This window comes from Ochotona princeps, chromosome 20, assembly GCF_030435755.1.
Source record: "Ochotona princeps isolate mOchPri1 chromosome 20, mOchPri1.hap1, whole genome shotgun sequence".
NCBI classification, from domain to species: domain Eukaryota; kingdom Metazoa; phylum Chordata; class Mammalia; order Lagomorpha; family Ochotonidae; genus Ochotona; species Ochotona princeps.
The window spans coordinates 11,628,814-11,655,056 of NC_080851.1; the positions used below are offsets into that span (position 1 = coordinate 11,628,814).

The 26,243-nt window shown below is 42.6% G+C and overlaps 1 protein-coding gene across 2 annotated transcripts in view; it reads left to right on the top strand.

Annotated features, from left to right (window-relative positions):
• Window positions 1-3,380: 3,380 nt before the first annotated feature.
• DYNC1I1 (dynein cytoplasmic 1 intermediate chain 1) overlaps window positions 3,381-26,243 on the top strand; it is a 263,740-nt gene continuing 240,877 nt past the window's right edge. For both annotated transcript variants that reach the window (XM_004582321.3, XM_004582324.3), the window contains exon 1: window positions 3,381-3,716. The gene's annotated coding sequence lies outside the window, so the exon portion shown is untranslated. The remainder of the gene's footprint in view (window positions 3,717-26,243) is intronic.

Sequence of the window (26,243 nt, forward strand, 5' to 3'; positions counted from 1 at the left end):
TGCCTTCTTAATGAAAAGTGCCCAGAGGACAAAAAGCATGAGTGGCTTTAGACCCTGGAAGAATTGATTTTTCTCATAAATCACTCTTTGATTTCTAATATATTTTCTGTCTCTCTTCAATTTGAGTGCAAAGGAGGAGTGGGGCAGGGTAGAGATAAAAATCTTCCAACTGCTGTTCATTCCTAAAAAGCCTGTAGTAGCCAAGGCTGAGGCAGGAGCCAGGAATTCTATCTGGTACCCCACATGAGTGATAGGGTGTATTAGGAGGGAGATGGGTCAGAAGACGAGCAGGTGGGATTCCAACTGACCCTTCAATGTGAGATGCAGGTTGTGCCACCTCCCCCAAATTATCTTCAAGCACTTTTTATTCTGTGAGCATCTCACTGTTTTATAGATGCTTCTGAGGATTCACAATTGTTTTCTGTGATTTTAGACTTTGCACCACTGTGGCGAGTTTTCAGTTTCTTGTCTTTCAACCAAGATAAAATGAACTGAGGAATAATTCCAGAGGAGATCTTGGGCAGAGGCAAAAGAGCTGGGTATTGTTGGGACCTTAGGAAACCCATAAGGCAAGATAGCAACTGGGAGTCCACAGCTGTTCCCAGCACTAATGAATGACAGGTGCATGAGAGCGGAGGCATCTCTGCCTTGGGGACCAGTAGGGACCTGAGGTTCCAGCGGTCCGATGTCTGCTCATGTCACACATAGGGCACTGAGTGTAGAGGGTACAAGCTCTACTTTCAAACTTTACCTGCAGGTTGGGTTGAAAATGACAAACTACAGAAGCTAGCATTTTGGCACATCAGGTTAGCCTCTAATGCCAGCCATACTATGAGAGTGCTGGCTGGGGTCTCAGGTGTTGTTTCTTGGGTCTTTAGGAAATGGAGACCCCAATCAAGTACTGTTCATCCCAGTCCCACCACCAATGTCTGCACTGTACACAAATATATGATAAGGAAAAGCATTTAAACCTTTATTTTATTGTCATAAGCCACATGCAACACTAAATTTACCAAGTTACCCATTTTTAGGTATATAGTTCACTTGTAATAAACATTCATGTTGTGTATCTAGAATTGTTGTTAGGTCTTATAAAACTGAAACCATACTACTAATCACAAATTTCCCCTTCTCCCTGCCCCTGTCGTGTACAGCCATCTTTATTCATTGTTTCAGTTATTATCATTCCTTAGATCCTTCACATGACTGCAATCATGGAGAACTTTTTTTTTTCTTTTGAGCTGGTCTCATTTCAAGATCATCCTTTGAAAGCTGCGTAATAGTCCACTGCATAGCAACTTTTATTCATTCCGCTATGGATGCATATTTGTATTATTTTCACCCTTTGCTTGTTGTGAATAATGTTGCAGTGAACTTAAACATGTGTTTGAGATCCTACTTTGAATTATTTTGGAGAAATACTCGGAAGAGGGGTTGCTTAACATTCATGAAGAATGTGAAACCACTTATGAAAATTCTTTTATCAGTTACTTTTATTTTATTTAACAGAGGGGATGGATGTGAGAGAGATGTATTTACTGATTCACTTCCCAGATGCTTGCAGTGGAACTCTCTGAGTCTCTCACACAGGTGACAATGACCCATCCATTGCATCGTCACCTGCTGCCTCTGAGGGTGGCCTTTCGTAGGAAGCTAGGATTGGGAGTGCAGCCAGGACTCAAGTCCAGGGTATTCTACTAGGAGGGTGAGCAGGCATCCCAACTGGCACCTTAATTTCCTTAACTGAGTTGTGCTGGACATACATTACTGGTGATTTCTGATGAATAAAAGTCGACAGATTTAGACCTCTTAATCCTGATTCTTACATTTCAAACGGATCTCTTCAGCTTTGCTGATTCCCAATCCCCTTCTCAAAGATAACCACAGCTGTCCTTCCTAAGTGTCATCCGGCTCCTCAAACACTCTCACTTGTTCTGTTATCTGTCATCTTAGCCTCTGAACATCCAGATTGCTCCTTGGTGAGTCTGTCATGTCCACACAGCTCATCTATTTGTCATTGGCTGAACATGTTTCCAGCTGTTTCTTCTCTGGAGCTTCTTCATGCATGGAAATGTCCTCCCCTGTACATCTCTCCTGCTACAAACACTGGCTAAGCATTATTTATTGCATAGCCCTGGTCTCCTCTTAATTCCCATTTCCTGGGCAGAGGGGCTCTTATTTAAGTTCTGTTCACACGTCACACTTCATTGGCCGTTTCCTTTGTGTTTGCTGTGACTGTGCTGCCCTCCGCTCTTCTTACATCTTGCATTAGATCTTAACCTCCTTTGAGAGACTATATTCTCTATATTTAAAAAAATAGTAATTTGAAGCTCCTAGCATAATGTTTTGCAGGTAGTTGCCACTGGGCAGTCTCACGTTGGAAAGATATAAATACCGCTTGGGGAAGGGACAAGCTCCCCCAGGCAGGTGAATAGAGAGGGATTAAAATCTCAGTGGGAAGTACAGGCCGTGTGGTCCTTGGATAATTTACTCTGAGACTCAAATGTTTCACTGGGCGACCTGATATTGTATTTACTATGAGATATTATGGCAACTTTAAAGGAAAATGAAATTTGTGTGTATTGTGTATGTACTATATATCAGTATTTTGAATAATTTTCCTTTTGGAGTATCTTGAATACCTTCTGCTTATATCTGAAAACATTTCATCACAGGCATGGTCACAACAGACTAACTTTGGAAGCAAAATTGGAATAAGGAAGGTCTTGGTATGACACTGTACTCAGGATTGGATCATTTTGTTGTTGTTTTAGTCCACTGTAGTACTCGTCAACAAATGAATTTGGAAAGGTGATATAATACTTCAGCTTCACTTTGAGTATGCAGGATGCAGAAGGGACCAAGGGCAGGGCCCTCCACTGGTTTATATTCTAAGGGGTGCCAAGAACCCATGGTGGAGAAATGTACCCACAAAATGGTGCCAAAGCAGCCGCTGCCTAGCATCTCAAACTCCACGTGCCAACTCAGCTTTATCGCTGAGCTATTTGGAGGAATCCAGGCAAGGATACACTGTTTTTTAACAGGATTCCCAGGTGGAAGCTCTCCATCCGTCACCTGTCTTCTATCTACCCATCCTTCAGTTTTTCTTTCCCACCTCTCAATCCATGCACTCCACTATCAGCTTCTATGTCTATTTTCTAAATTTGCATCCACACATACATCTCCCACACCCAAAAGGGAGAGACAGAGCAATGAGACGCTAAAGTTCCAGTGGACCAACAGAGCAGGAGGATCTGAGCTCTGTCCATTTCTGTTTAAATGACCTTCATGCGGTACAGCTGGGTAGGAGGGAAAGTTGTTAACTGCGGGGAGTCTTCCTCTAACAGCACCAGTTCAGGGATGAGCGCTGCCCAGAGCAGAGTAGCAGAGAATTGATCCATGTGGGTACCCTCTTGGCCTGGCCCTCCCTGACTGAGGGGTGCGGGAGGCGCTGCGCGCAGGGCCCTCCCGCAGGAGGGGCGTGGGGTGCGGAGGGCGTGGGCCAGGGGCGGGGCGAACCCCAGCTAGGGTGCGCAGGGAGCTGTCAGAGCCCGGCTCGGCTGAGGAGCAAGAGGAAGTGATCGCTCCCGCAGGAGCGCGAGCCGCGCGGCCTCGCAGCGTGAGACAGCACATCCTGCCCGCCCAGCCGCCCGCCAGCCTGCACGAGCCCGGAGCCCCGAGCCCTGAGTCTTGCCTCTGCTGCGCTGAGCGTCCAGGTAAACATCAGCGAGAGGTTGCGGGTCCTCGCCGCCCTGGGTCTTCTGCCCTGGGAGTCCTGCAGCGGCTGCCGCCGCGGCTGGACCTTGGCGAAGGCCGGAGTCCCCCAGGAGCAGCTCCCTACGGTGGCTGCCCCGGAGGTGCGGAGCGGCCAGGGCCGGGGGAAGGGTAGTGGTGGCAACTCCTTGTAGCCCACCCTGTGGATGCGGAGGTACTTCCCAGGGCGCCCAACCTCAGTCCTCTCCCTATCCACAGAAGGCAAGTGGCTTGGAAATCTGCACCTTTCTGGCCACCATCTCTTGTCCCTGGGGGAGGGGGGTCCGTAGGGGAAGGGGAGGATGCTGTTGGATGCGTTTGATAGCAGGCTGCCAGCTCCTGGCGCTGTCACTGTGCGCCAAGTCGTCCCCGAGTGAATGCACTTGTCTGGCTTTTGTAAGAGGCCAGTTTCTCTCTGCTGGAGGGGGAAAAAGTGTGCCTGGGGATGTATTTGGGTAAACACCGTCCTTCACTGCCACCCGGAACTGCTCTGCCCTTAGCCAACCGTGCGTCATCATCATCTAAAGGACAGGATCCCAGCAGTCCTGTCGGGTACGGAGAGGTGTGCGCAGGGATCACGACTCCTTCCTAGGTTGAGAGGGTTAAAGAGAAGCCCATTGCCAGGGCAGGAAGTGGGTAAGGAAATCAGACACTCCACAGAATGCCGTGGGTGGAACGTGCTTGTTGTCTTGGCCTTTACCACACCTAGGCAAGGGGCAGGGAAAAGTAACCAGCCATTTTCTTGCTTTGCAGTGGGCACAGCTGACTTCGCGTAGCTCTGAGTTGGGAAAATCTGCTCCCAGGGCTTGCGAGTTAGCAGCAGCCTTGGCGAGCAGTGAGGCGCAGGTGACGACAATGAACGGTCCTTGCTGACAGCACAGACCTGGGGGCAGGGATGGGGGTTTGCTTGTGAGTCTACTTTTATTGTGAAAATTCTGCGGAAAGCTGTTCATGGGTGCTAGTGAGTCTGAGATGGAAGCATAGGTGAAAATTACATCCTCAGGGAGTTGATGAGAAAAGGAGTTGTATTCATACTTTGTGTAAGTGCTAGCACTGCTTTAAAAGGCTGGAGGTAGAAACAGAACCCGACCCTGTTACCCCATAAACTAAAGTCGATCACTCCTACCACTAAGTTCCCAGATTCTCTTTGCAGAAACCAACCCTCCAAGCTTCTTTTTTCTTTTGTCATTCTTTTTGTTGTCATTATCAGACAGACAAGGCAAACTGTTGTCTGCTATCTGGTTTGCTCTCCCAGATGCCTGCAGGGGCTGGGTTGGGCCAGGGCAGGGGCTGGGGTTGGGCCAGGGCAGGGGCCCAGAGCCAGGAAGCACCTCCAGAGCTCCCATGTGGGGGTCAGGGTGGCGCAGGGACCCATTTTTTTTGTGGCATCATGATAGCCTCCAGGGTCTGCATTAGGCAGGAATCAGGGTTGAGAATGGAACCCAGGCCCTCTCGTGCTGGATGTGGACATCCTGCCTCTTGGCTAAATACCCATCTCCAACATTTCTTACAGTCTGAGGATTCAGTGCCCTTTGACAATCCTGCAGCACCATTGTGGAGCTGTTTTGAAAATATAGGCAGAGACTAGAGTAGACTTTTCTAAGTCCTGTTCTGAAGCTCATTTTTGGTCCAGAATATCCTTGTCTTTCTTTACTCCTGTCTCAAGCCCCAGACTGGACACACCTGACGCCTCCCTTCTTGCGCCATGGGAATGCTGTAGCCTCAAGTGCTCAGTCCTCCAGGAGGAGGAGAATGGATGATTCACAGATTTCCCTTCCCCTTTCCTACTGAAAGCATGACCATGAAATGTTTATGTCCATAGCTGTAAATCATCGTAAGGAATGTGGGCACAGAAAAGAAACTCAACCCATTGGAAAAAGGGGTAGATCTCACACCAGTGGGTGTGGTCTCACGTTTCTGATGTGATGGAAAAAAATAACTGGTCATTTCTGTTATGGCTGATAACTAAGAGGGGGCTCTCTGAACTTTCTTCCAAACCCTGCACCTACCGAGAACATCCCCTCGGAGTCTATATTTAATAAACCTTTCCATTGGGCTCCAGTGTAGAATCTTACAGTTCTTGGGGATTCAGCCAGGGTGTTACTTTGTCTATACTTAGACCAGGCGTGTAGATCAACCTTGTATAATACACCATGTCTTTTAACCCGGGCACCTCTACTAGCACAGCCCATGTGCACAGGTTTCACCTTGACTGTGCTATGCCTCCCTTAGGCTCTGCAGTCTGACATTGGGCCCGATACCCGACGAGAGTCAAACACGTCTGTCACAAACAAGAAAGTGCATCCCTGTTTCTTTATTTCCCCCACACTTTATCCTACCAAATAAAGGTGATAAAAATAGCTGAAGTGCATTGGACATTTTACCAGGCATTGTGTCTGAAAATACATTCATGTGGATTAACTGCAATCCTCACAACATTTCTATGAGGCAGAAATTGCTTGTAATCTTATTTTATGGATGGGGAAACTAAAACGTAAGAATGAGTAGTCAGATTCTGCTTCGAGGTTATAGAGCCAGGATTTGCATATGAGAGGTCTGATGTCAGCTTGGATTTGTAACCACTCTTCCATACAGTAAGACGTTTCCATACTGACCTGGCTGTTGTATCATCTCATTTTAACCCTTAAATGACTCCTATGGGATAGATAGTAACTGTATTTTAGAATGAAACTGAGTTAAGAAATGGCAGAGGTAAAATTCAAGCCAGGTCTGTATGAAAACTCTAAAGTCAGATCCCATTCATTTTGACTGCAGCCCTATATAGAAACATAAAAGGCGAAGTTTGTCTCTATTTGCTGCCCAGTTCTGATCCCAGTCACTGTTAATTTCTTGAAGCTACAGTGGTGGTTTCTACATGAAATCAGTTGATTCCCTTAATACTTTATTTGACTAAATTGCCATGTAACTATTTGCTACCTTATTCAGGATCCCTTTCACTAGAAACTTTTGTGGTTTCTACACTGCCTTGGAAAATACAGGGAAAAACATTCTTTTGAGAACGTGGCTGGACAATGAACTTCTAGGCATGACTTTGAGAATTATTCTCATATTTCTTTGCAATGAATAAACCCTTGCCCAAGTCCCTGTAAATATGATTACCCTTAATGGAAGACTTTATCAATGTCCTAGATTTATCATTTGACTTTCTCTCTGTCAGAGCTGTGGCACCACAACATCAGAGTACGGCTTCTATTGCAACATATATACCATTGGGCACATGTTAACTCTAAAGAGTCTACCTGCCCATTCAACATCCCTATTGTCTTTGTTGCGAATTCTTAAATAAAAGTTGACAGCCACTGTGGAGGGTAGGCACATGAACTGTTTTCTGGTAATCATTGAAGCCACTAATTGGATGCAATACTTGCTGCATTTGTGTATAAATGCAGTTTCAAGGGCAGAGGGGTGGGGTAATTGCAACTTAAAAGAGGTTTAGAATCATGGATCCATGTGTACTGCTTAGGATAGAGAGAGGAACAACAGGGGTCACTTTAACTGACCTGTGTTGAAAACAAGACAAAACTATCCCAGCAGAGTCAGGCAAGCAAACAGGTGTTCTTTACAATCAGATTTTTTTGTCTTTCACTTGGAGCCCAGGTGGCAGGTACAGCAGATGCTAACACACGCTGCCACGCTGGGAGGCCTCCAGGAGTGGCTGGCAGTGCCAGCACTGTCTACCCTTCATGGAATTCCAGCCTATGCATGGCCAGTGCTTCATCACTGCTGAGGTAGCCCATTGATGGCATCCTCTGGACATCCCAGTGAAAAGACATTTTTGTATTTCTTTGGTAAACAAGGAGATGCTTGGAGAGGTTCAATCAGCTGGCCAAGGCCACATGAGGCCAGTTCATGGAAGGCTGGACTTCAAATGCAAGTGGGCATGGTTCCAGGTTCTGTGTATTCCTTTCCCATGGTATGTTATTGTTTCTCTAGCTCTGTGGAGTGGCAAGAAATCTTTGTATAGTGTAGCTTTTTATTGCAGGAGAACTGAGCGTTCCTCAAGAACATGCTCACATGCTGATAGGCAAAGGCTGAGAGTGTTATCAAAAGGGTATGAGACAGTGTGATCCACACCTCAGCCTGGCACATGACAGGGCAGACCTGCTCTCAGTGGGGTGAGGGAAGCGCTGTACCTTTGGTTCTTAAGGATCTCACAGACAGCCTTTGACAACCAAGTGCTTAGCTCAGAGCGTTATCTTGTAAGGTGGTTACAAGTCAAAACTTTCTTTGTTGCCAACATGAATTTCCCACAAAGCTGCCCTATCTTCTGGGGATTTGCTGGTAGAGGGTTGTGGTCAGGAGCACTGATGTGGCAATAAATCCTTGAGGGTTCTTAGAGGAGGGGAGGACTCCACTTACCAGCTGCCCTATGTGCCCTTTGAGTTTCCAACTAGTACAAATCCTGAAATCCCCTCAAGCAGGTGCATTTGCTTCCAATGTGTTACCTAAGCCCTAACATTTGACACTTATCTTTTTGCTATGCTTTCACAGAACATCCTGTTGTTTCATTTTGGGAGGCAGAGTAGCTGATGCCATCAGGGGGTAAACACACAAAGCAGACAGTTTTGTTAGAATTGATCTTTAATGCCGTAAGTCTCAGGGCCTGTAGAATATGAGGCTGCTTGCTGAACAGATCTGCCTGGATTCAGCCACAGAGTTCTTTGTTTACTTTCACTCTATGTTCTCCCAACATTTTTTTCTCTCTATCCTTTAAAGGGTTTTGAAAAATTTTGCCACTCCTGCACCCACCCCAACATGTTTTTGTTGACATCTAATGCCTTTTGTCATAAATTTAAAGCATCACACTGAATGTGATTTTCAGAATGATGTAAAGTTTGACCTTTGAAAATAAAACCATGACATCATTCCTTGAAATTAGTTAAATTTTAAGTAATACACTAAATGCAGGTTGAGAAATGTGTGAAGAAGCTTTTTAGAAGCACGATTTTTTTTTTGAAACCTTATTGTCAAGCATCGCAGCGAGATTTGGAAAGTCCTTTTCCCGTTTTGTTTTGTTGCAGTGACCTGGAAGCATGGCTTTTGTGGTAGAAAGGGAGGTGCTGAGTGATTCTACGACCGCAGGCAAATCTTTAGTTGAGCCATTTTAGGAAGACATACAGCTGGAAGCTGCGGATTTGGAAAATAATGCCATTAGCACTTCCTGTGTCTGCATGCTCCTTTTCGGAGCAGTGCAGGGGCTAGCTTGAAGATCATGCCTTTGACTAACGCTTGGACTAGCACCAGTACTATGTTTTTGGGGGGTCAGTGGGGAGCAATAAGTGGTAGTCATTTGTGTGGTTCAAGGTAGGGTAGTTAAGACCATTTGGAACTGCACAGAGAAACAGGTCCCTTTCCCTATTCTCAGGTAGGGAGTGAGGGAGACCCTGTGGACAGACCCTGTGGCTAGCTGCCTTTAGGTAATAGTTTGTAGTGAGAGGCAGCCCTTTCCATTGTGTTGTATGGCTGAGCCAGGAGTTGGTTCCTTCTAGGGAACATCTTGCCTTGTCTGGAGACACCTTAGGGGAAGAAGGGTCACTGGCGTGTAGAATGGCTACTGGATACCCCGCAATTCCCAGGACAGCCCCTCCAACAAGGAACTATCTGGTCCTAAATGTCAGTGATGGTAAAGTGAAAAAAGCCTGCTTCAGATATCTGGCTTTCTTTTTTTTTTTTTTAATCCTTTTTTTTTTAAAAAATTATTTTTATTTGAAAGAGTTACAAAGAGAATGAGAGAGATGGGGAGAGAGAGGCCTTCCATGCATCTGCTGATTCATTCCCCAAATGGTTGCAACAGCAGAACTAAGCCAATCTGAAATCAGAAGTTTCTTCTGGAGTTCCCATATGAGTCATCTGATACTGGTCTCCCAGGCCATAAGTAGAGAGCTGAATCCAAAGTGGAGCAGCCAGGGCTCAAACTGGTGCTGGTATGGATGCTGGTGCCATAGGTAGGAGTTAAGCCTACTATACCATGGTGCCAACCCCATTAGGTTTATTCTGGTTTTTTGTCTGTCTTCTTCCTGGTAGAAGCTAAGCTCATTTCTTTTTGGTCTTTTAACAAAATAATAAGCTTAACATCTAGGAAGCTGTGTACAGTCTAGGGAAGAGGAGGTGAGATAACCACTTAATGCCTCTGTGAGCTTCAGTCTCCTCCCCTGAAGAGTGGAGATAATGTCATGAGGCCTGTGAAGTTGTCATAAGGATCTAGACAGTGTCCAGGGCCTATTAGGTGGCTGATACTCAAGGCATACAAGGTGTTTCTTTATGATCCAGTGGCAATTCCATCTTTCTCCTGCCTTATATTTCCTGGGACGGGTATGAGCCTGCCTGCCTTTGAACCAAAAATTATTTATTCTCCTTTTGCAGACTCTACGCTCCTTGAGGCAAATACCCTTTTATCTTCTGGCAGAGATCTACCGTGTACTTGATCCACAGGAAGCTTTAGTTGACCTGAAATATTAGCCCAAATAAATCCAACTTAATTTTTCTTTTCTGGTAAGATTGGAGTCTTTCCCCTTGGATCAGTTTAATGTGTTTGGTAGAAACATTCACTTCCTGAAGTGGAGCTCAACGGTGTGTCTATGTGGAGTGTGAGCACAGGCAGGCGGGAGGATGCTGAGGAATCCGAGTGCCTTGCCTGTCTGAATCAGGATCACATTGAGCCGGGGGGCAGGGGAGACCTGGGAGGAAGACTTTTCATTCTTGGAATGACAGGCAGTCTACTTTGAGTGTTTGGTTTTCCTGGAAGGACCTCTTCGGCTAAATCTTTTGATCTGGCTTTGATCTGACACTTTTTACTGAACAGTCCAGTACTTTGGTGGTGGAGTGAGTGTGGGTGTATATGTGTAATTTTGATTAATTATTAGCCTTGTATTTTATTCTATGTCCAGAGCAAAGCCAAAAGTAAGAAGTATGAAATAGCTTTACTATGTGGGGAGGGGGAGGGGGATTCCCAAAGCCTATGAAACTGTCACATAATGCTAAATATTAATTAAAAATAAATTTAAAAAAAAAAGAAATAGCTTTAATAAACATTGTAGCAAAAAAGACAGCATAACACTTATATATTGATGATAAAAATCTATGTTGCGTTTAGTCATTGCTCATTTGCACTGCACATTAAGACTATCTATTCTGATGTGAAGTAGTACCCAGTTTTTTTGTTTGACAAGAAACAGATTTTGCTAATTGAAGTGGAATGAAGTCTTTAGAATATATTTTTAGATCCTACAGCACACCATATGGAAGCCTTTAAATATTTATCACACCTCTGAGTGTTAAAATGAGGCTGAGTTCAGAGGGTGACCTGAGGTTTGGTCTCTGAAGTGACCTGTGGAATTTGAGTAGTAGGGTCTGGATGACTGAGAGGGTATGCCAGACCCTGTGGGGAAAGCCTATCTAGACACAGTGTCCCCTTTTAATATGGTGGCCCAGCTCTTGTTGCAACATCCGAAACGTTAGTACCAAAATAACAAGGAATTGGTGCATACTTTGTGCAAGAAAGAAAAACAAAAAAAGCTTCTTTACCTAGAGAGGTGTGACTTTGTTCACTTTCAGCAGTTGTAGGTTACAAGTGATTGGGAGAGCGGACCCTCACGCTGAATGCCTGCAGGCTCAGAGAAGGGGTGGAAATCTAGTGACAGAAGCTGAACTACCAAATGGAACCTCCCAGTGAAAATGTAGACTACCCAAGGATACCGTAAAGGCCAGGGTTTGGGATTTTAAATGATTATGGATTTTCTTATTTCCTTTTGTAGGCTTTCTAATATTTATCAAAGATCACTAAAAGGTAACTGGCTTATCAAGCAAGCAGGTGGAATCACCTATTTTATGCCATAGAATTTCGGGGGAAGAATCCTGCTTATTTTCTTTGAGAGTCCCTTGTTTTTGAGGCTAAATTTTTTAGGCTCAAATTTTAAGGCCAAAAATCTATAGATTTTAGTTGAATAGAAAGAAAAATTGTTATAAAACCCTTTGTTGAGGGGGAGGAAAATGCCTTCTTTGGCTGTCGACTTTCCCTAGAGCTTCCTAGCTTAGATAAAACTTTGTCCTTGAAGCTGGATTTGACTTTGGAGGAAAGGTGAATAGGAGGATGACAGTTGCTGGGCACCAGTTCTGCTGGCTGTGTGGTAATCATACTGTCTGTTGCTTTTCTGTTCTTTATGTCTTCCTTACAGATCATTCATAGATAGGGATGCTAAAGGTGGGGTCCTTCCAGGTAGTTGTCAACCCTGAATCAAGGAAAGTGAAAAGTTACCAGAATTCTGGCATTGGAGTGGATTTGGGTCACAGAGGTATACTGATCAGGCGAGATTGTGTCATGATGGAGTAGTAACTTCCAAATTTCTTGAAACACAAAGAAATCTCTCATGTGTATTCTGTATCTAGTCTTGACTGAGTAGATACTTGTATAAAAAACAATAAAAGGTTTATTTGGGGACAGATTGCAAATCACCTAGGCCCTGGAGACATAATCCCAGGGATTTTTTAAAGAGTCTTGGGAAATATTTCAAAATGATCAAATTCTGCTCCAAATTTATGTATTTTTGATGGGAAGTTTCCACTTACTGCACAGTGAGCATGCATTGACTCGTCTCATTGTGAGCAGAGGCAACTATCTCCCAGGTTGGAGAAGGCTGTGTTAAGAACAGGAATGGTTACCAAGGCCTTTTGGAGACAGGATAGGCTGAAGAGGAGCCTCCTGACTGATTTTTAGAAGGACACTTCTGAGGAGTACAACATATTAATAAGGAACCAAGGGCTGCACCTTTTTTTTCCTTTTCTCCAAAGGGCTGTTAAAATAGACCCTATGTGTGCATCACCCAAGTGAAAATGACCTGGTGGATTAGATGAACATCTCAGTTTGGACTTTACTCAGACAGGTCTCAGCAGGTGTTTCTCTTGAGTACTTTGCAAGCTCTTTAGAGATGGTTTGCTGTCACCAGTATGAGTCAACAAGAGGCTCTGTTTATCACCTTTGCCCAGAGACCTGTGCTGAGAGAGGTTTCTCTGAGGTAGGAAGGCTCAAAATGCAAGGAAAATGTGCTTTGGGGGAAAATCATGTAGGATTGAAAAAAAATATTTTTTACATCAACATAAAATCTTTTAATTCCATTTTTTACCATGAGTTTTTTGAGGTACTGTTGTATATCTTCCCACCTTCTGTGATCAATAATATTCTGGATTTTAAACTTCCCTAAGAACTCTACTCACATTTCATTGGTCAACACCAGTCATCTGGCCCAGCCTTAAACATTGGATTTTGTTTTGTTTTGTTTTGTTTAGTCCAATTGACTATGAAAGGAAGAAACTTCAATGAGGTCTGCCTATTCCTTCTGATTACTTCAGGCTTTAAGGGCCATTCTAGGGTAGCCACATGTGTCATCCAATCCCAGTGATCCTGCATTAATGGCCTGTTTAGGATCCAAATGCATTTGAACAGTTTTAGTGTCCTGGGATATAAAAAGTTCTTACAACATGGAATTTACAAATTAGATGTTTACTGAGAATAAATTAAAAAATGCATTTAAGGTAGGTGTAAAATTTGACTTCTTTTGGTATACTTTCTATTCTAGTCAAGATTATTCATTTAGTGCTTAAGGAGCATCAACCCTAGACAAGATTCAGTGCTTGATGGGTATGAAAATGGACAAAGTGCAGACCTTAGGAATCTGCGTCTAGTTAGGGAAAAAGATAAGTTAGGATCTATAACACATGATTGTATGTTATATATAACCTATCAGATGGTTAGCATACATGATAAAAATGTGGCCTATGCCTTTGAGATGTTTAACAAAGTACCAGAGGGATCCAAAGAAGAAAGTGATTGAGAGGTGATCAATCATGTCTTTAATTTGGAGAGAAGCTAGACATCAGTGCCACCTAGGCAAGTTCATTTACAATTGTTTCATCTTCATTTTACCTTTTGTGAGACCTAATTTGATCCCATTAAAAAATACAATAGTGAACGGCAGAAATAGAAGAGCTGGTGTTCGAATCCCAGGGTCCCTGCTTACCAGCAAAGAGAACTCGATGCGTTAGTTCACCTTCCTGTATCTCATGTCTTCATCTGTGAAACAGGACTGATAACACTGCATCCGCATCCCTTTCCTGCTGTGGTGTTGAGGTTCCAAAAAATAAATCCCCCCTTAATTTTCTATTTCTTTCAGGATTTACATTTTTCTCCTTGAATCCTTTTGGTATGTTTTGTATAAACATTGGCTTCCTGAAGTGAAGGAAATGACCTGTTGAGCCTCAAATGAATGTGGACTTGGCAATTCTTGGCGTTCTGGGAGCCCAGCCTTCCTGAGTCGGGATCAGGTGGAGCTTTTCTGTGTGTACCCAACAGGACAGTACCTGGCATGGGATCAGGGCATTGTCAGTGTAGGATGTAGGGCGACATTTCCCCTCAGTGAAGGAACCTTAGGTTAGAGATCTCTGGAGTATCAAATTGGATTATATCATCATCTTAGAATTTAGGTGTATTGAGGCCATGGTTTTGGGCCCTCTGTGCCTATCCCCAGCACTCACAATTGATGTTAAATTAAAATCCATTATGGTACAAATCCATGTAGTTGAATCACAAAAACATTCTGTTTATTGATTTTAGAGCGTTCCATGGACTAGGAGTCAGGGCCACAAAGCATTGGCAAGCTAGATCCTGGGTAGGATGGAGGGGAGCCTGTGTGGATGAGTGGTCTTGGCCAGGGCCCGTATTCTTCATCTCTTTTGATTTTTCCCCTTCTTCACTTGTTCCCATTTGTGCAAAGTGGAGTGAACGTGAGATGCTGCAGCTCCGAGTGTGTGGACTGTGAGCGTGAGGATTCCATCTCTGGCCAATAGGTGTGAGGATATCTCTCTGTTGTAGCACAAACTCCCTATGAGAAGTGGAGTTCATATTAATATTATGGAGGGCCTTTAATTGATTTTAGCTATTCAAGGAATGGACAGAGTTGCCTGTGAGTTTGTGTCACCTCTGGTGAGGATTGGCTGTGAAGAAATTCATCAATGAGATGGAAGATCAATACTGGTGATTTGTACATTCTTTATTTTCCAAATTTAAGAATATCTGATTCTGCATATTGGGCAGAACCTTTTATAACTCTTCTGTTGACCAGGCGCTGCCATTCGTTTGGGGTAAGTGAAAATAAGGGACAGGTGACCAGCTAGAGAAGTAAATGTAGAGTTCTGTGTCTATTTTCCTTATCATGCAAATATTCAAGTCACAGCATTAATTAATTCATCTCATTGAGCAAACATTCAGCAAATTCCTGCTAGCTCTTGGACATGCTATAGTACTGTCTAATAGTTTGAGTCAACCACTGGAAACACACAAGAAATACTGTGGCTTGCTTTATTCCATACTGGAAATATCGCCATGCAACTGTGGGTTCAGCAATCTTTTAACCATGTTTGAAGTTTTATCTACCTTTCCAAATTAAGAGGCTAGACAAACAGGCCATTTCAAAGGCATATGCTAGAATCCTCCAAATACCGTATTCTTCTTACAGTAGGAAAAGCAGAAAACTAAGCAGTTGCTTGGTGGGTAGAATTTCCATGCTGAATGCTTATCTTTTGCAGAGAATATATAACACATGCTAAAAAATCTATTTTTGTACACTTAATTTTTCATTTTTTCACTCAATACAGCAAAAGTGTGACATTTAATGGACGTGTTAATTCCAGTTGTTTGTGTTTATTAACACATTTGAATAGGTAGGATAGATTTAATATCTAAAGAAAACAAGTAATTTTCTTTTGAAGTGAGTCAAGACCACAATGTGAGAATTCCCCTGGGCCAATTTTGGCCCAAGCAGGTGGCATCAGATACCCCAGCTCCTTCCCCATGGCACCCCAGCTTCCTTCCATCATGCTCTTCTCCACCCACAGGCCTGAGTACCCTGCTTCTCTCCTGTCATACCTGCTCACTGTTCTTCTACAGGAAAGTCTTCCTACCCCCACGCCCATGCCTGACTCCTGTGGCTCCTCCTTCATGAAACCCACTCACACAGGCCAGCTCTGTTGCTCACTGAAGACCTTGGCCATGTGCTTCCACCAGGCTTCCTTGCAATGTTGCCATTATTTTCAAAAAGGAGTCCAGGAGATGTGATCAGAAAAGTAATGGGGCTAAGTTCTGAAGGACTATGTAGGTCGCTACGACTTCTAAATCCTTGGAGAGGTCTTTACTAACAGCCTCTCCCACTGGCCCTGGTATTGCCACTCACGTTGGAGAAGTAACTTTGATGCTTCTCTTTGCTATCTTGCAAAGTTGTCATTGAGTGAGAAAGATCTAATTGCATGATGTCCAGTCAAGGGATGGCCTGAAAGAGAGGCAGCCTATGAGAGTGGAAAGGCGAGAGTTGTACTCAGAGGATTTACTACTTGCTTTGAATTTTTGTTATTCCTTAACATAATCCTGAAAATTGTGATATGACTTCTCTTTCGCTTTAATTCTTCCTGCCAAAATTGGTTTTCTTTAAAAGCTAGCATATACAAGCTGGCATCCTATTTTCACTCAAAGAGACAGATGGTGAAACTGATTCCAGCTAAATTTAAAAAAAGTCTTGCATTTTGAAAAACACACACAGACACACATAGTATCAGAAGGAATCTGTTTTGAATGCTGCCACATACCAGGGAGATACTCATTCATGTGCAGAATGTTGTTTGTTGACAGCCAAGATTTTTGAGATGGGTATTTGCTTTCTAAAAGCATATCAGGGTTTTGCTGATGGGACAAATAACAAATCCCCAAATCCTAGAGTGGCATTCAGTGGCTTGTGCTGACATGGTCCCTAGGAAACGTGCTATAGTCCTACCTTTTTGGCAGTGTTAATTTCTGGAAATCTCAGGTTCTTTCTTAGGTAGTTGGAAAAGTGGGTTAAGTCTTATATCTACTGTGGTGTGTTTATGTCTTGTGAATTATTCCTGGACTTGTAACTCCTCTTTCCATTTACATTTTCTTATAGCTTCAGAGATGAGCTTCAGAGATGTGGTACAGATTTCCTACAAGATCTCCCAAGTGAGTGACAAGGACTCAACCATGGGAGCCATTACTGCCTCCCAGCCTGTACCAGCAGGAAGTTTGCAAAGGGAACCAGAGCTGGGGATCAAATCGAGACACTCTAACATGGGATGCATCTTAACTAATGTAACCACTAGGCCAAAAACTTGTTCCTACATATATTTTTAGAGCAGTAAGATAAACTGATTTTTGGTGAACATGTATGTTGCTGACTGCAGTTGGAAAAGTCCATTTTTACTTTATTGTCTAAGCCTTGAAATTTAACTCTCTTATTTTGATTTCTAGGTCTTTATTGAGTTTCCTTTGTCATGGTAATGGTTTAAATTTGTTCTCACTTGTGAGTTGTAACAATGGCTACATCCCTGAGGAGAAGCAGGGTTCACTCTAGGCAGGCTGGGTAATTGGAGCTTGTCTTGTCTTCAGGTAACATTTAGCACACATTTCTTCATTGCACAGCGAGAAAATCTGTCCCCTTTAAAAGGACAGCAGGCCAAGGACTTAGCAGCAAAGCTAAAGTTAGTTCTGTCTAACGATTTTCTTGCTGTCAATTATTTCTAAGATCAGTCTTCCATATTACTTGAGTCATTTATTTTTAGACATTCAGTCTCTTAGAAACTCAGAGAAAACAACTCCAAGTGCAATACATGGTTCGTCTCTAAAGCAAATATTATTTTTGTGTCATTTTAAAGAGAAAATTCAATTCTCTCTGTGACAATTTATCCTCAAGGCATTTTGGACAATGCATTCTAGCCTGCTGAATTTGCTAGTTGAGATAGACTATTATAAATGAAATGGATTTGACTAAATAATTCTTCTGGAATCAGAAAATTAAAAGGGGAAGTAAGGCAGGAAAAGTTATATCAAGGGATATACTGTGGCAGTGATTTAGCCAAAGACACTTGAATTAATTTTCTTATCATAGGAATAAAGCTTTGGTGCATAATAAAGAAGTTATCTGAGTTCAGTGCACTAACCCATGAGGAAAACTCCTGAATGTTAGTGAAAATAGGCACGATTTCACATTTCTCTCCAATGATTGTTTATCAGTTCAGGGGACATTTGTTGAGCATTCACTGCTAACCACCAGAGATGTGGAGTTAAGTGAAATGCAGTTCTTGCTTTAAGAGCCTTAGGTTTAACAGGAGGAGAAAATCACAGAATTGGAATATGCCAGGGATTGCAGAGCATGTTGCAGTGGAGCCATGTGCAGGGTACTTGTAGGAATACCAGCAAGGCATGTTGGCCCAGGCTCAGGACATTCATGCCAAAACATGGCACTTTGGCATATTGCATATTTTAAGCTGAAGGAACTTGAAAAATTGCATATGTAGGAAGGTGACTTCCTTTTATCCTTCCCCTGAAGCAGGTCAGGTGCCAAAAGGTGTGCTATGTTTTCCCAGAGAAAAGGAGCATCCTTGTCTCTGAAGGTCCAAAAAGAAATCTGGACAAACTGCTAAGTTTCTTCAAGCTTGTTCTCTTACCATATACTTTTTTTGCCCTATCTTGTTTTCTCATGATTCTTCGTTTTTCTCTGCTATAAAATTGTGTTAGCATATTTGTCTGTTTTTTCTCTTGTTAATCTATCTCTTCTGCAAGAATCACAGTCAATAAGCATTAATAGAAGGAAGATAATTTTTTCTTCCCCTATATTTCATGCCCCATGAAACTTTTGGGGGGAGTGTAATTGGACTAAGACAGAAAGATGGCTGGAATCACTGGATAAAGAATGGTAAGAAGAGTATTTCTGATAATTATACAAGTGTGAAGGCAGGAAAGCACTCAGAATGTGCTAATAAAAGGAGAATCAGGGAGTAGGGATATATGGATAGAGAATTGGGAAATGAGAGCAAGTTACACACCATGTTAAGGAGGTGGGACATACATTGTAACTAAAAGGAGCCATTGATGAGCTTTCAGCAGCAGGTATATACCATCTGATCTGAGTGACAGGAAGATCACCCTGACATGGAGTACGTACTGTGTCATCAGGGAGCAAGCTTGTGGACAGAGGAAGATCATTTGGAGAGGACTGTAGTGTCAGGTGGGCAATGAAGAAGACTGCTACCGAGCAATGCGAGTGGACATGAGTAGGAGACAACTAGTTAGGAACCGGAAGTATTAGGCGCTCAGATTGGAAGGATTGCTAATGGACTGTGAGTGTGGCAAGTGTGAGGATCTGGGAGCTAATCCAGGAGCTGGCAGTAGGGCCCTGTGGGCTCTGCTGGGCCATGCATGGGTAAAGTTGTGTCAGGAGGTCGGGAGGCAGCGTGGTGCCACCACCTGGAAAAAGGAGAGGCTGGGAAACGCAGGAGAAGGAAAGTGAAGGGGGAGCCTGTGGGTCTGAGCAATGGCCTTCAGCAAGGCGGGGAGAGCTCTGAACGGCAACAGCAGTTTAAGGTCTTTTGTTACCAAAGGGCACGTTTGTGCAAATCAAAATCAAGCAGGCTCTAGATGCTAAAAACGGTCACAATGGAGCCCTACTCAAAGCAATGGGATCTGTAAGAAGGTGTGATTGGGGCCAGTGAGTGGTGAGTGAACCAATACTCCTAGCCTGCCAGGCACAAATAAGCCACACAGGGGGTTGTCTTGAACTCCTCTTTATAATGGTGAGTGTTTAGTAAATGCCTACTCTGTGCCCACTGTGATGGAGAGGCACCACCTTGCAAGCATTAAGGGAAGTTTACGGGGTGGTCTGCAGAGGATCAATAGTTTCCACACGCTCCTGGAGTGCCCATTTAGCTTGACAAGCTCTCTTCTGCTCCCTCTGTGTGCTTTGACGCCTCTAAGAGTACAGTCATGATTGCCTGGTAGATAAAATGTGCTGGTAGCCATCTGACTACCCTGACAAGTGACCTTGCTGGGGCCATCTTGCCTGTCTGTTTCACCCAAGGGTTTTATGTTTCCCAGGGACTCTTTGGGAATGGCTCACTTCTCTCCTCACTGTGGTTTTCCGTTGTGACATGGCCCAGTGGGATCCTGCCTGCTTTCTTCTGGCTTTATTTTTCAGTTCTTCTGCCCTAATTCTTAGAGACCCAATTTCAAAATACTGCCCTCTAGTTGTCCAAACTGTCCCGCTTCAGTTTTATAACTCTTTTGAGGACCCCCGTTTGAAATTCTAATTTCCTAAGGACCCTTGATATCATCTGAGTGTTTCCTTAGGGAAGATACTCCAAGGAGTGAATGACTGATCTCTCTTAATTGGAGAACAATTCCTTTCCCAAAGAGAAGATTGTTGAAACTCTAAATTGGTGGAATGCACTGTAGGGGTCAGAAATAAGATGAAAATGTTCAGAACTTTTTGGCAACCATGACAGTGGCTTTTGAGTGCTCCGAGCTTTAAGAGCTCTCATCCCTACCCTGTTAACTTGATGAAGGACAGATACCCTAGGGTTTGATTTTTCTCTCTAATACAATGGGGCTCTGAACAGAGTGCCTGAGGACCTCTCCTGTTTAATGTGCTCCGATTGCCCATGCTAGAGTTGCAGCGTAAGCAGTGCAGTTGCAGCAGCTTGGAATCATGAATCTTGAAAGTAGGACTAGAGACAATATGCACACAAACGCATCTTCAATGTATTTCACAAATCCAGTAAGATGGACACGAAAGGCTCAATTTTAGAAATATTGTCTGATTTCCTGGCTAAGATCTGCTTTGACAAGAATTCAATTGAGAGGGTCTAGCCAAATCAATGTGGCTGTTTAAAACATGTTGTGCTCTGTACTAAAATAGTTTTGCTTCCAAGACTAGGTCTCTACTGATGGAAATAGATGCCTTCTAGGTAGGTGAACTGCAGCGCTTGGGACTACCCAGTACTGGTGTTGGTGATGTGGTCAGGTCGGTTCTCCCAGGCAATGTGCATGTCCTGCCAACAGGTGGTGGTAGGGAGCGGTAGCAAGTTTAGACTGGAAGTAGCTTAATGAGGATCCACCTTAAAGACCTTTTGTTTTTAACAGTTGTCTTTGAATCCATCTTTTATTCAAACGTGGAGATGCATACTGCAATGTAGTTCCACTTCATGATATACTTACCTCCATTACTCAGTTCCTCTAGATAGATAAATATATATATGAGAGATATGCACACACACACATACAAATATACACATGCATACCTATATATCTATTGATCTTATATTTTGCATGAAGTCTGCCTTATATCAGAGAGAATATATGATATTTGTCCTTTTGGGATTGGCTTATTTCACTTAACATAATGATCTCTATGTGGGACCATTTGTTGCAAATGGTAGAATCTCATTCTTTTTAATGGCAAAGTAATATTCCACAGGAGGACTCCCAATGAAACTCCTAAATATATATTGATAATAGAATGCTGGACTTTATACCATTATCTATACCCACAATGTCATGATACACTTCAATAGCATAATGATGGACTTGAGACTGTTTTTGAGATACTAAATTATTGTTACACTATAGGGGAAAACAGTGTGTTGGGGGAAAAAAATGCGGGAGGGTGGAAGAGGAAATCCCCGAGTCTAAGGAATTGTATCATGAAAAATAAAGAATTTATTTTTAAAAGAGATGTTTTTGAATTGAAATATAAAATCCTGAGTAAGTGAACATATAAAGGGAAGATTAATGAAAGTATTAAGGAAGAATATTTAATGTTTTTCCTTGAACCCTTCCGCTTAATGTGTATATGGAGAAATGCATCTAATTTTCCTTATTTACTGGTACTAGATTTTATAGTCTTTGATGTTCTTGTTCTGAAATAAACATGTGTTTTTGTAATTACTGGGGAAGTGCACAGCAAAGAATAGGACACTTTCACATGGGGAATTCTAGAAGTTTTTAACACTCGTCTTAGTTCACTCACTCTGTGTCCAAGCTAATGCTCATTCCTTGTGTCTGTGTTTGGGGTTGAGTGAGCAGGGGAGGCGGGAAGGCCTCTTGGTCTGTGTTCTCCACCTGCTGCCTGGTGTAGGCAGGAAAGACATCCTTCACACTATTCTATGGGACCTTGTTCTCAGGTCTCGCTCTGTTCCTAATTTTCATTTTCTGTATGTTACATGGATCTTCTTGATAGTTCTAGACCACCTTATTTTGTGTGGCTTTCGAAGATAACATTAATTTTCTGTTCTCAGTGAACTTACTGCCTTGTCTTTGTTTTTTTTGTTTTTTTTTTTTTTCTTTTCCTCGAGAGAAAGAACTTAAACTCTCTTTGTTTCAGTGGCTTACATCAATACCTGGCAAATTTTTGTCAAGTAAATGCTTCTGAATCAACTCTATGCTATCAGGCACAGGTTAAGTCCAAGTGCAATTTGGGGATCCCAGGGGTCCCATAATATGTTTAGGATCGGTAAAGTCAAAACTATTTTCATAATAACACCGAAATGAAAAAAAAACATTAACACAGAAGTGTTACCTGTTTCCCCTGTGCTGATGCTTGAAGTGATGATATAAACACCATCACAGGTGAGCCATGTGTGTTCATGCAAAATGCAGCAGAGCTGTCCAACTATACAGCAGTGGCACTGCACTTCATCGTTGCACCGTTTAACTGAATAACCCACTTCCACCAAAGGACATCCTTTATAACACAGACACAAGGATTAGTTATGTTAAAGCTCTGTCCTCAAGTATCATATGGCAAGCAGAATGTGTTGAAACACATAAGACACTTCTGTAAAGCTTGGTGGCTATCCACACAAAGCGCATTTGTGTTGCAGTTTGGATTGCAAGCTCAACTGGCTGAGCTACCCTCCCTCCCCCAATCTAAAAAAAAAAAAACATTTCTTCTTTTTGCTTGAAAGAACAACTGACAGATTACAGTATTTGGCAGACATTTTCTAAAAAAACCAGTGGTATGAGCTTGTCATTTCAGAAACCCAACTGACAATGTTTGTTAATAATGACAAAATTTGAACTTTTAAGCAAAAATTAGAATTTGGAGAAATGTATATTTTCCTCTATGAGCTTGACAGCATTATAATACCTACAGTTTTTTTTCAAGAAATTGATAGTGATATTACTGTTTGATTTTTAAATATGATACAGTAAGGTTTGTCAGCATTTAGAAGGGTACATAATTAAGTATTTTCCAATTTTTGATATTTTAAAAATAACCAACACAAAAGTTCATGGATAATAGAATCATAGTTTAAGATAGATTGATGAATTTTTAATGTTATAGAGTACAGAAGGCTTATTGATTGATGAGGTTTCATATTCATGGTGCAACTGACCTTTAAGAAACTACTATTCATTGACTTTTGGTATAAATTGAAGAATATCCACAATTATCTGAAGAGGCTATTAAAATACTCCTCTTTTTGAGATTACATGTCTGTGTGAGGCCAGATTTTCTTCACATACTCGAACTGAAATAGCATAACAGATTGAATGCTCAAGCAGCTAGGAGAATCCAATTGATTTTTGTTAAACTAGATATTAAAAAGATGTGAAAATTTAAAAAATAGACTTCATTTTATTAGAAGATATATTTTTCTGTAAAAATGTTACATTAAATAAAATTGTTTAAGTAAATAAAAATCTAAGTTCTGCCTCCATTTTGACATGATTAATGCTAATGGAAATAAGTTACATGAGCACAGGCTTCTGGAGGTCATTGTAGTTTTCAGAAACGTTAAGTGTATGTAAAAATGTTCAAGAATTGCTCTTGGAAGAGCAAGGAGGATCAATGTCCCCCTGTGAGTTTGTCAAAAATTTTGTTTTCTGTGTAAACTGATATCTGTCAAAATTTAGCCAACAATCCTCATGAGTCTTTACCAGCCAACTGGCTCTTGAGACTTTGATAATCCTCTTTGTATTGGCCATGGGAGAGTAAAAGTAGGCTACTATTTCTAGACCATCTCATCCATTGGCTACCCAACTGTGTGGAAGGCAACAACTGTATTTTGTGAGAAAACAGACAGGTGAAATCGAACTTTGAGAGATCCTATTTCTTATACATACTGCATGGTGGATGACAAGTTTGACAGCTGATGTGAAGAAGTGACAAGCACAATTGTTTTCAAGCAGGAACAGAACTTATGCCTGAGTATTTCTGTCAGAGTCTTGTAACAGCTGGGCAGTGATTTAAACCTCTCAGGATTCTGAGTTTAAGCTTAAAAATACATTTGCATATGCCAGCATTAGCAATGGAATCTCAACATTGTGCCAACTCAGCAACAACCCAAAGGAAATAGAAATCTACATTGTTCAAAAGCTAAGTCTGAGGACGTAGTGCTACACAGCAGCTGTGTCAACTCAGCGCAAACCTTCCTTCTCCTCTGTTAGATGCTTGATTCTCAACAAGAATCAACTATACTATCACTAGATATGCTGAAATGCAAGTGAAGGGAATAGGTCTCGTTGTCAAGTTCAGAAATATGGAAAATTCTTCTCTCTAGGTGTGTGTGAATATGAGAAATGTGAGGGTGTAAGATGCAAGCGAAACTGGAAAGGCACAAGGGACAGTGTGCGACTGACTCCTCTTGCAGCCCTCCTTGGTTCTCAGTTTCTCACATGTTGAGCTTCCTCCCTCATTTCCCATTTTTTTCTCTTGTGGAACTTAGATGCAGAGGCCATTTCTTTTATTTTTTAAAGATTTATTTATTTTTATTGGAAAGGCAGATATACAGAGAGGAGAAGAGACAGAGGGGAAGATACTCCCTCAGCTGGTTCACTCCCCAAATGGCCTCAATAGCTGGAACTGCTCTGATCTGATGCCAGGAGCCCAGAGCTTCTTCCAGGTCTCCCATGTGGGTACAGAGTCCCAAGGTTTTGGGCCGTCCTCCACTGCTTTCCCAGGCTGCAAACAGGGAGCTGGTTGGGAAGCAGGGTTGCAGGGATCAGAACTGGCATCCATATGGGATCCCAGTGTGTTCAAGGCAAGGATTTTAGCTGCTAGGCTACCATGCCAAGACCACAGGGGCCATTTCTAAAATGGAACAGTAAGAGCAGTGCTTCCTATAACTGACCTCTTCTCCAGGGAAGAACCCTGATTGCCAGCAACCACCCATCTTTTAGGGAAAGTGGATAAGGTAGGGCAGCTTGCCAGAGGGACAGTTTGATGTGTAATTCCTGTGTTCAGCAGACAAGTGAAGAATTTGAGTATTATTAACTTCAATGAATTTCTATTTCTTTTCCATGTGTTTGAATTTTTAAAGTACATTTTTTGAGTCATGACTCTTCCCATCTTTTTCATTTTGTATAACCCATGTGGATAGAGAAGCACCTTCCGTTCCCTCTGATGTGCCTTTAAGTCTCTGAGAGTTCCAGTTGAACTTTCTCACTGAGAAATCAGGGTTATGAAATCCAGAGCATTGTATAAATTTTGGGGAATTCTTGCAGTTATACTGTTTAAATGATGGTAGTGACAACCTGGTTTTTGAACTTAGGGTGAACTTTGAAGGTGTTAAAATAATAGTAATAGAAAAGGAAGAGAGCAAGAAGGAGGAAGAGGAGAAACAATTCTCCTTGGTTCCTTATTTGATGCCAAGCGCAATTCAAAGCCCTTTACTTATGTTGACAGTTTCCTGAGATCATGGATGAGCCAAGGCCAAAGCCAACAAAGTGGACATCTTTGAGCTGAGAAGGCCACATGTGGGGAAATCCAAAGCCTGGAATGAAGGCAAAGCCAAAACAAAGTGGAAATCACAGGAAGGGAGTTGAAACTGCCACGAAGCCCAGGCTGTAGGGAGAAGTGTATGGACCCCTAAGTAAATGGATTGGCTAATCTGAAAAAGAAAGACAGAGAGGGTAAAATGGCATCATGGTTCCTGGTGGCAAAGCTGGAGAGATTCCCTGTTTTCCTATAACAGAGGGAAATAATGAGCGTGGATTTGGCGGTGAAGATGGGTCAAAGATAGTGCGGACACAAAGATACCAATAGGCAATGTTCAGAATATGGGGCTCTGCTAGGAGGGATGGCTGGCAGGCAGTGCAAAAAAAGCGGAGACTGAAACCAGCATGGCAGGTGCAGGGGTAAGACTGAGCTGTTGCTGGAGTCAAGCCCTGTAGGGCTGGTGGGTGGGAGAACGTGTGATCAGGCAAGGAGAAGCTCTGTAACCAGAAGTGGGCTTGATTTATTTAGCTGACACCTAGTCATTTGTAAATGAAAGAGAGCAGATTTTAATGTATGTAAGTAAGTGAGCAGTAATTACGCAGTAGGGAGCTCTGCCTCTTTCTTAGACTGAGAGCGGCAGAAATGCATTTGCAGTGACCTACAAAAGCCACCAGGCTCTGGATAACTGCTGCAACCTCATACACCTCATGATTTGCTTCTCTCTTTGTTTTGCTCGTTGTGTTGGGGGATTTAGTGGGTCAAACTGGCAAGCCCCTGGGGAACGACTGTGGAGTACAGTGCTGACATTGCGTTTAATGCTCCTATTTAAGCCATTTCACTCTGTGTAAAGGATCACTCATTTGTGATAATGTGTACTTACCATCCCCTTTGTGAGGCATTCTCTTGAGATCTTTTTTC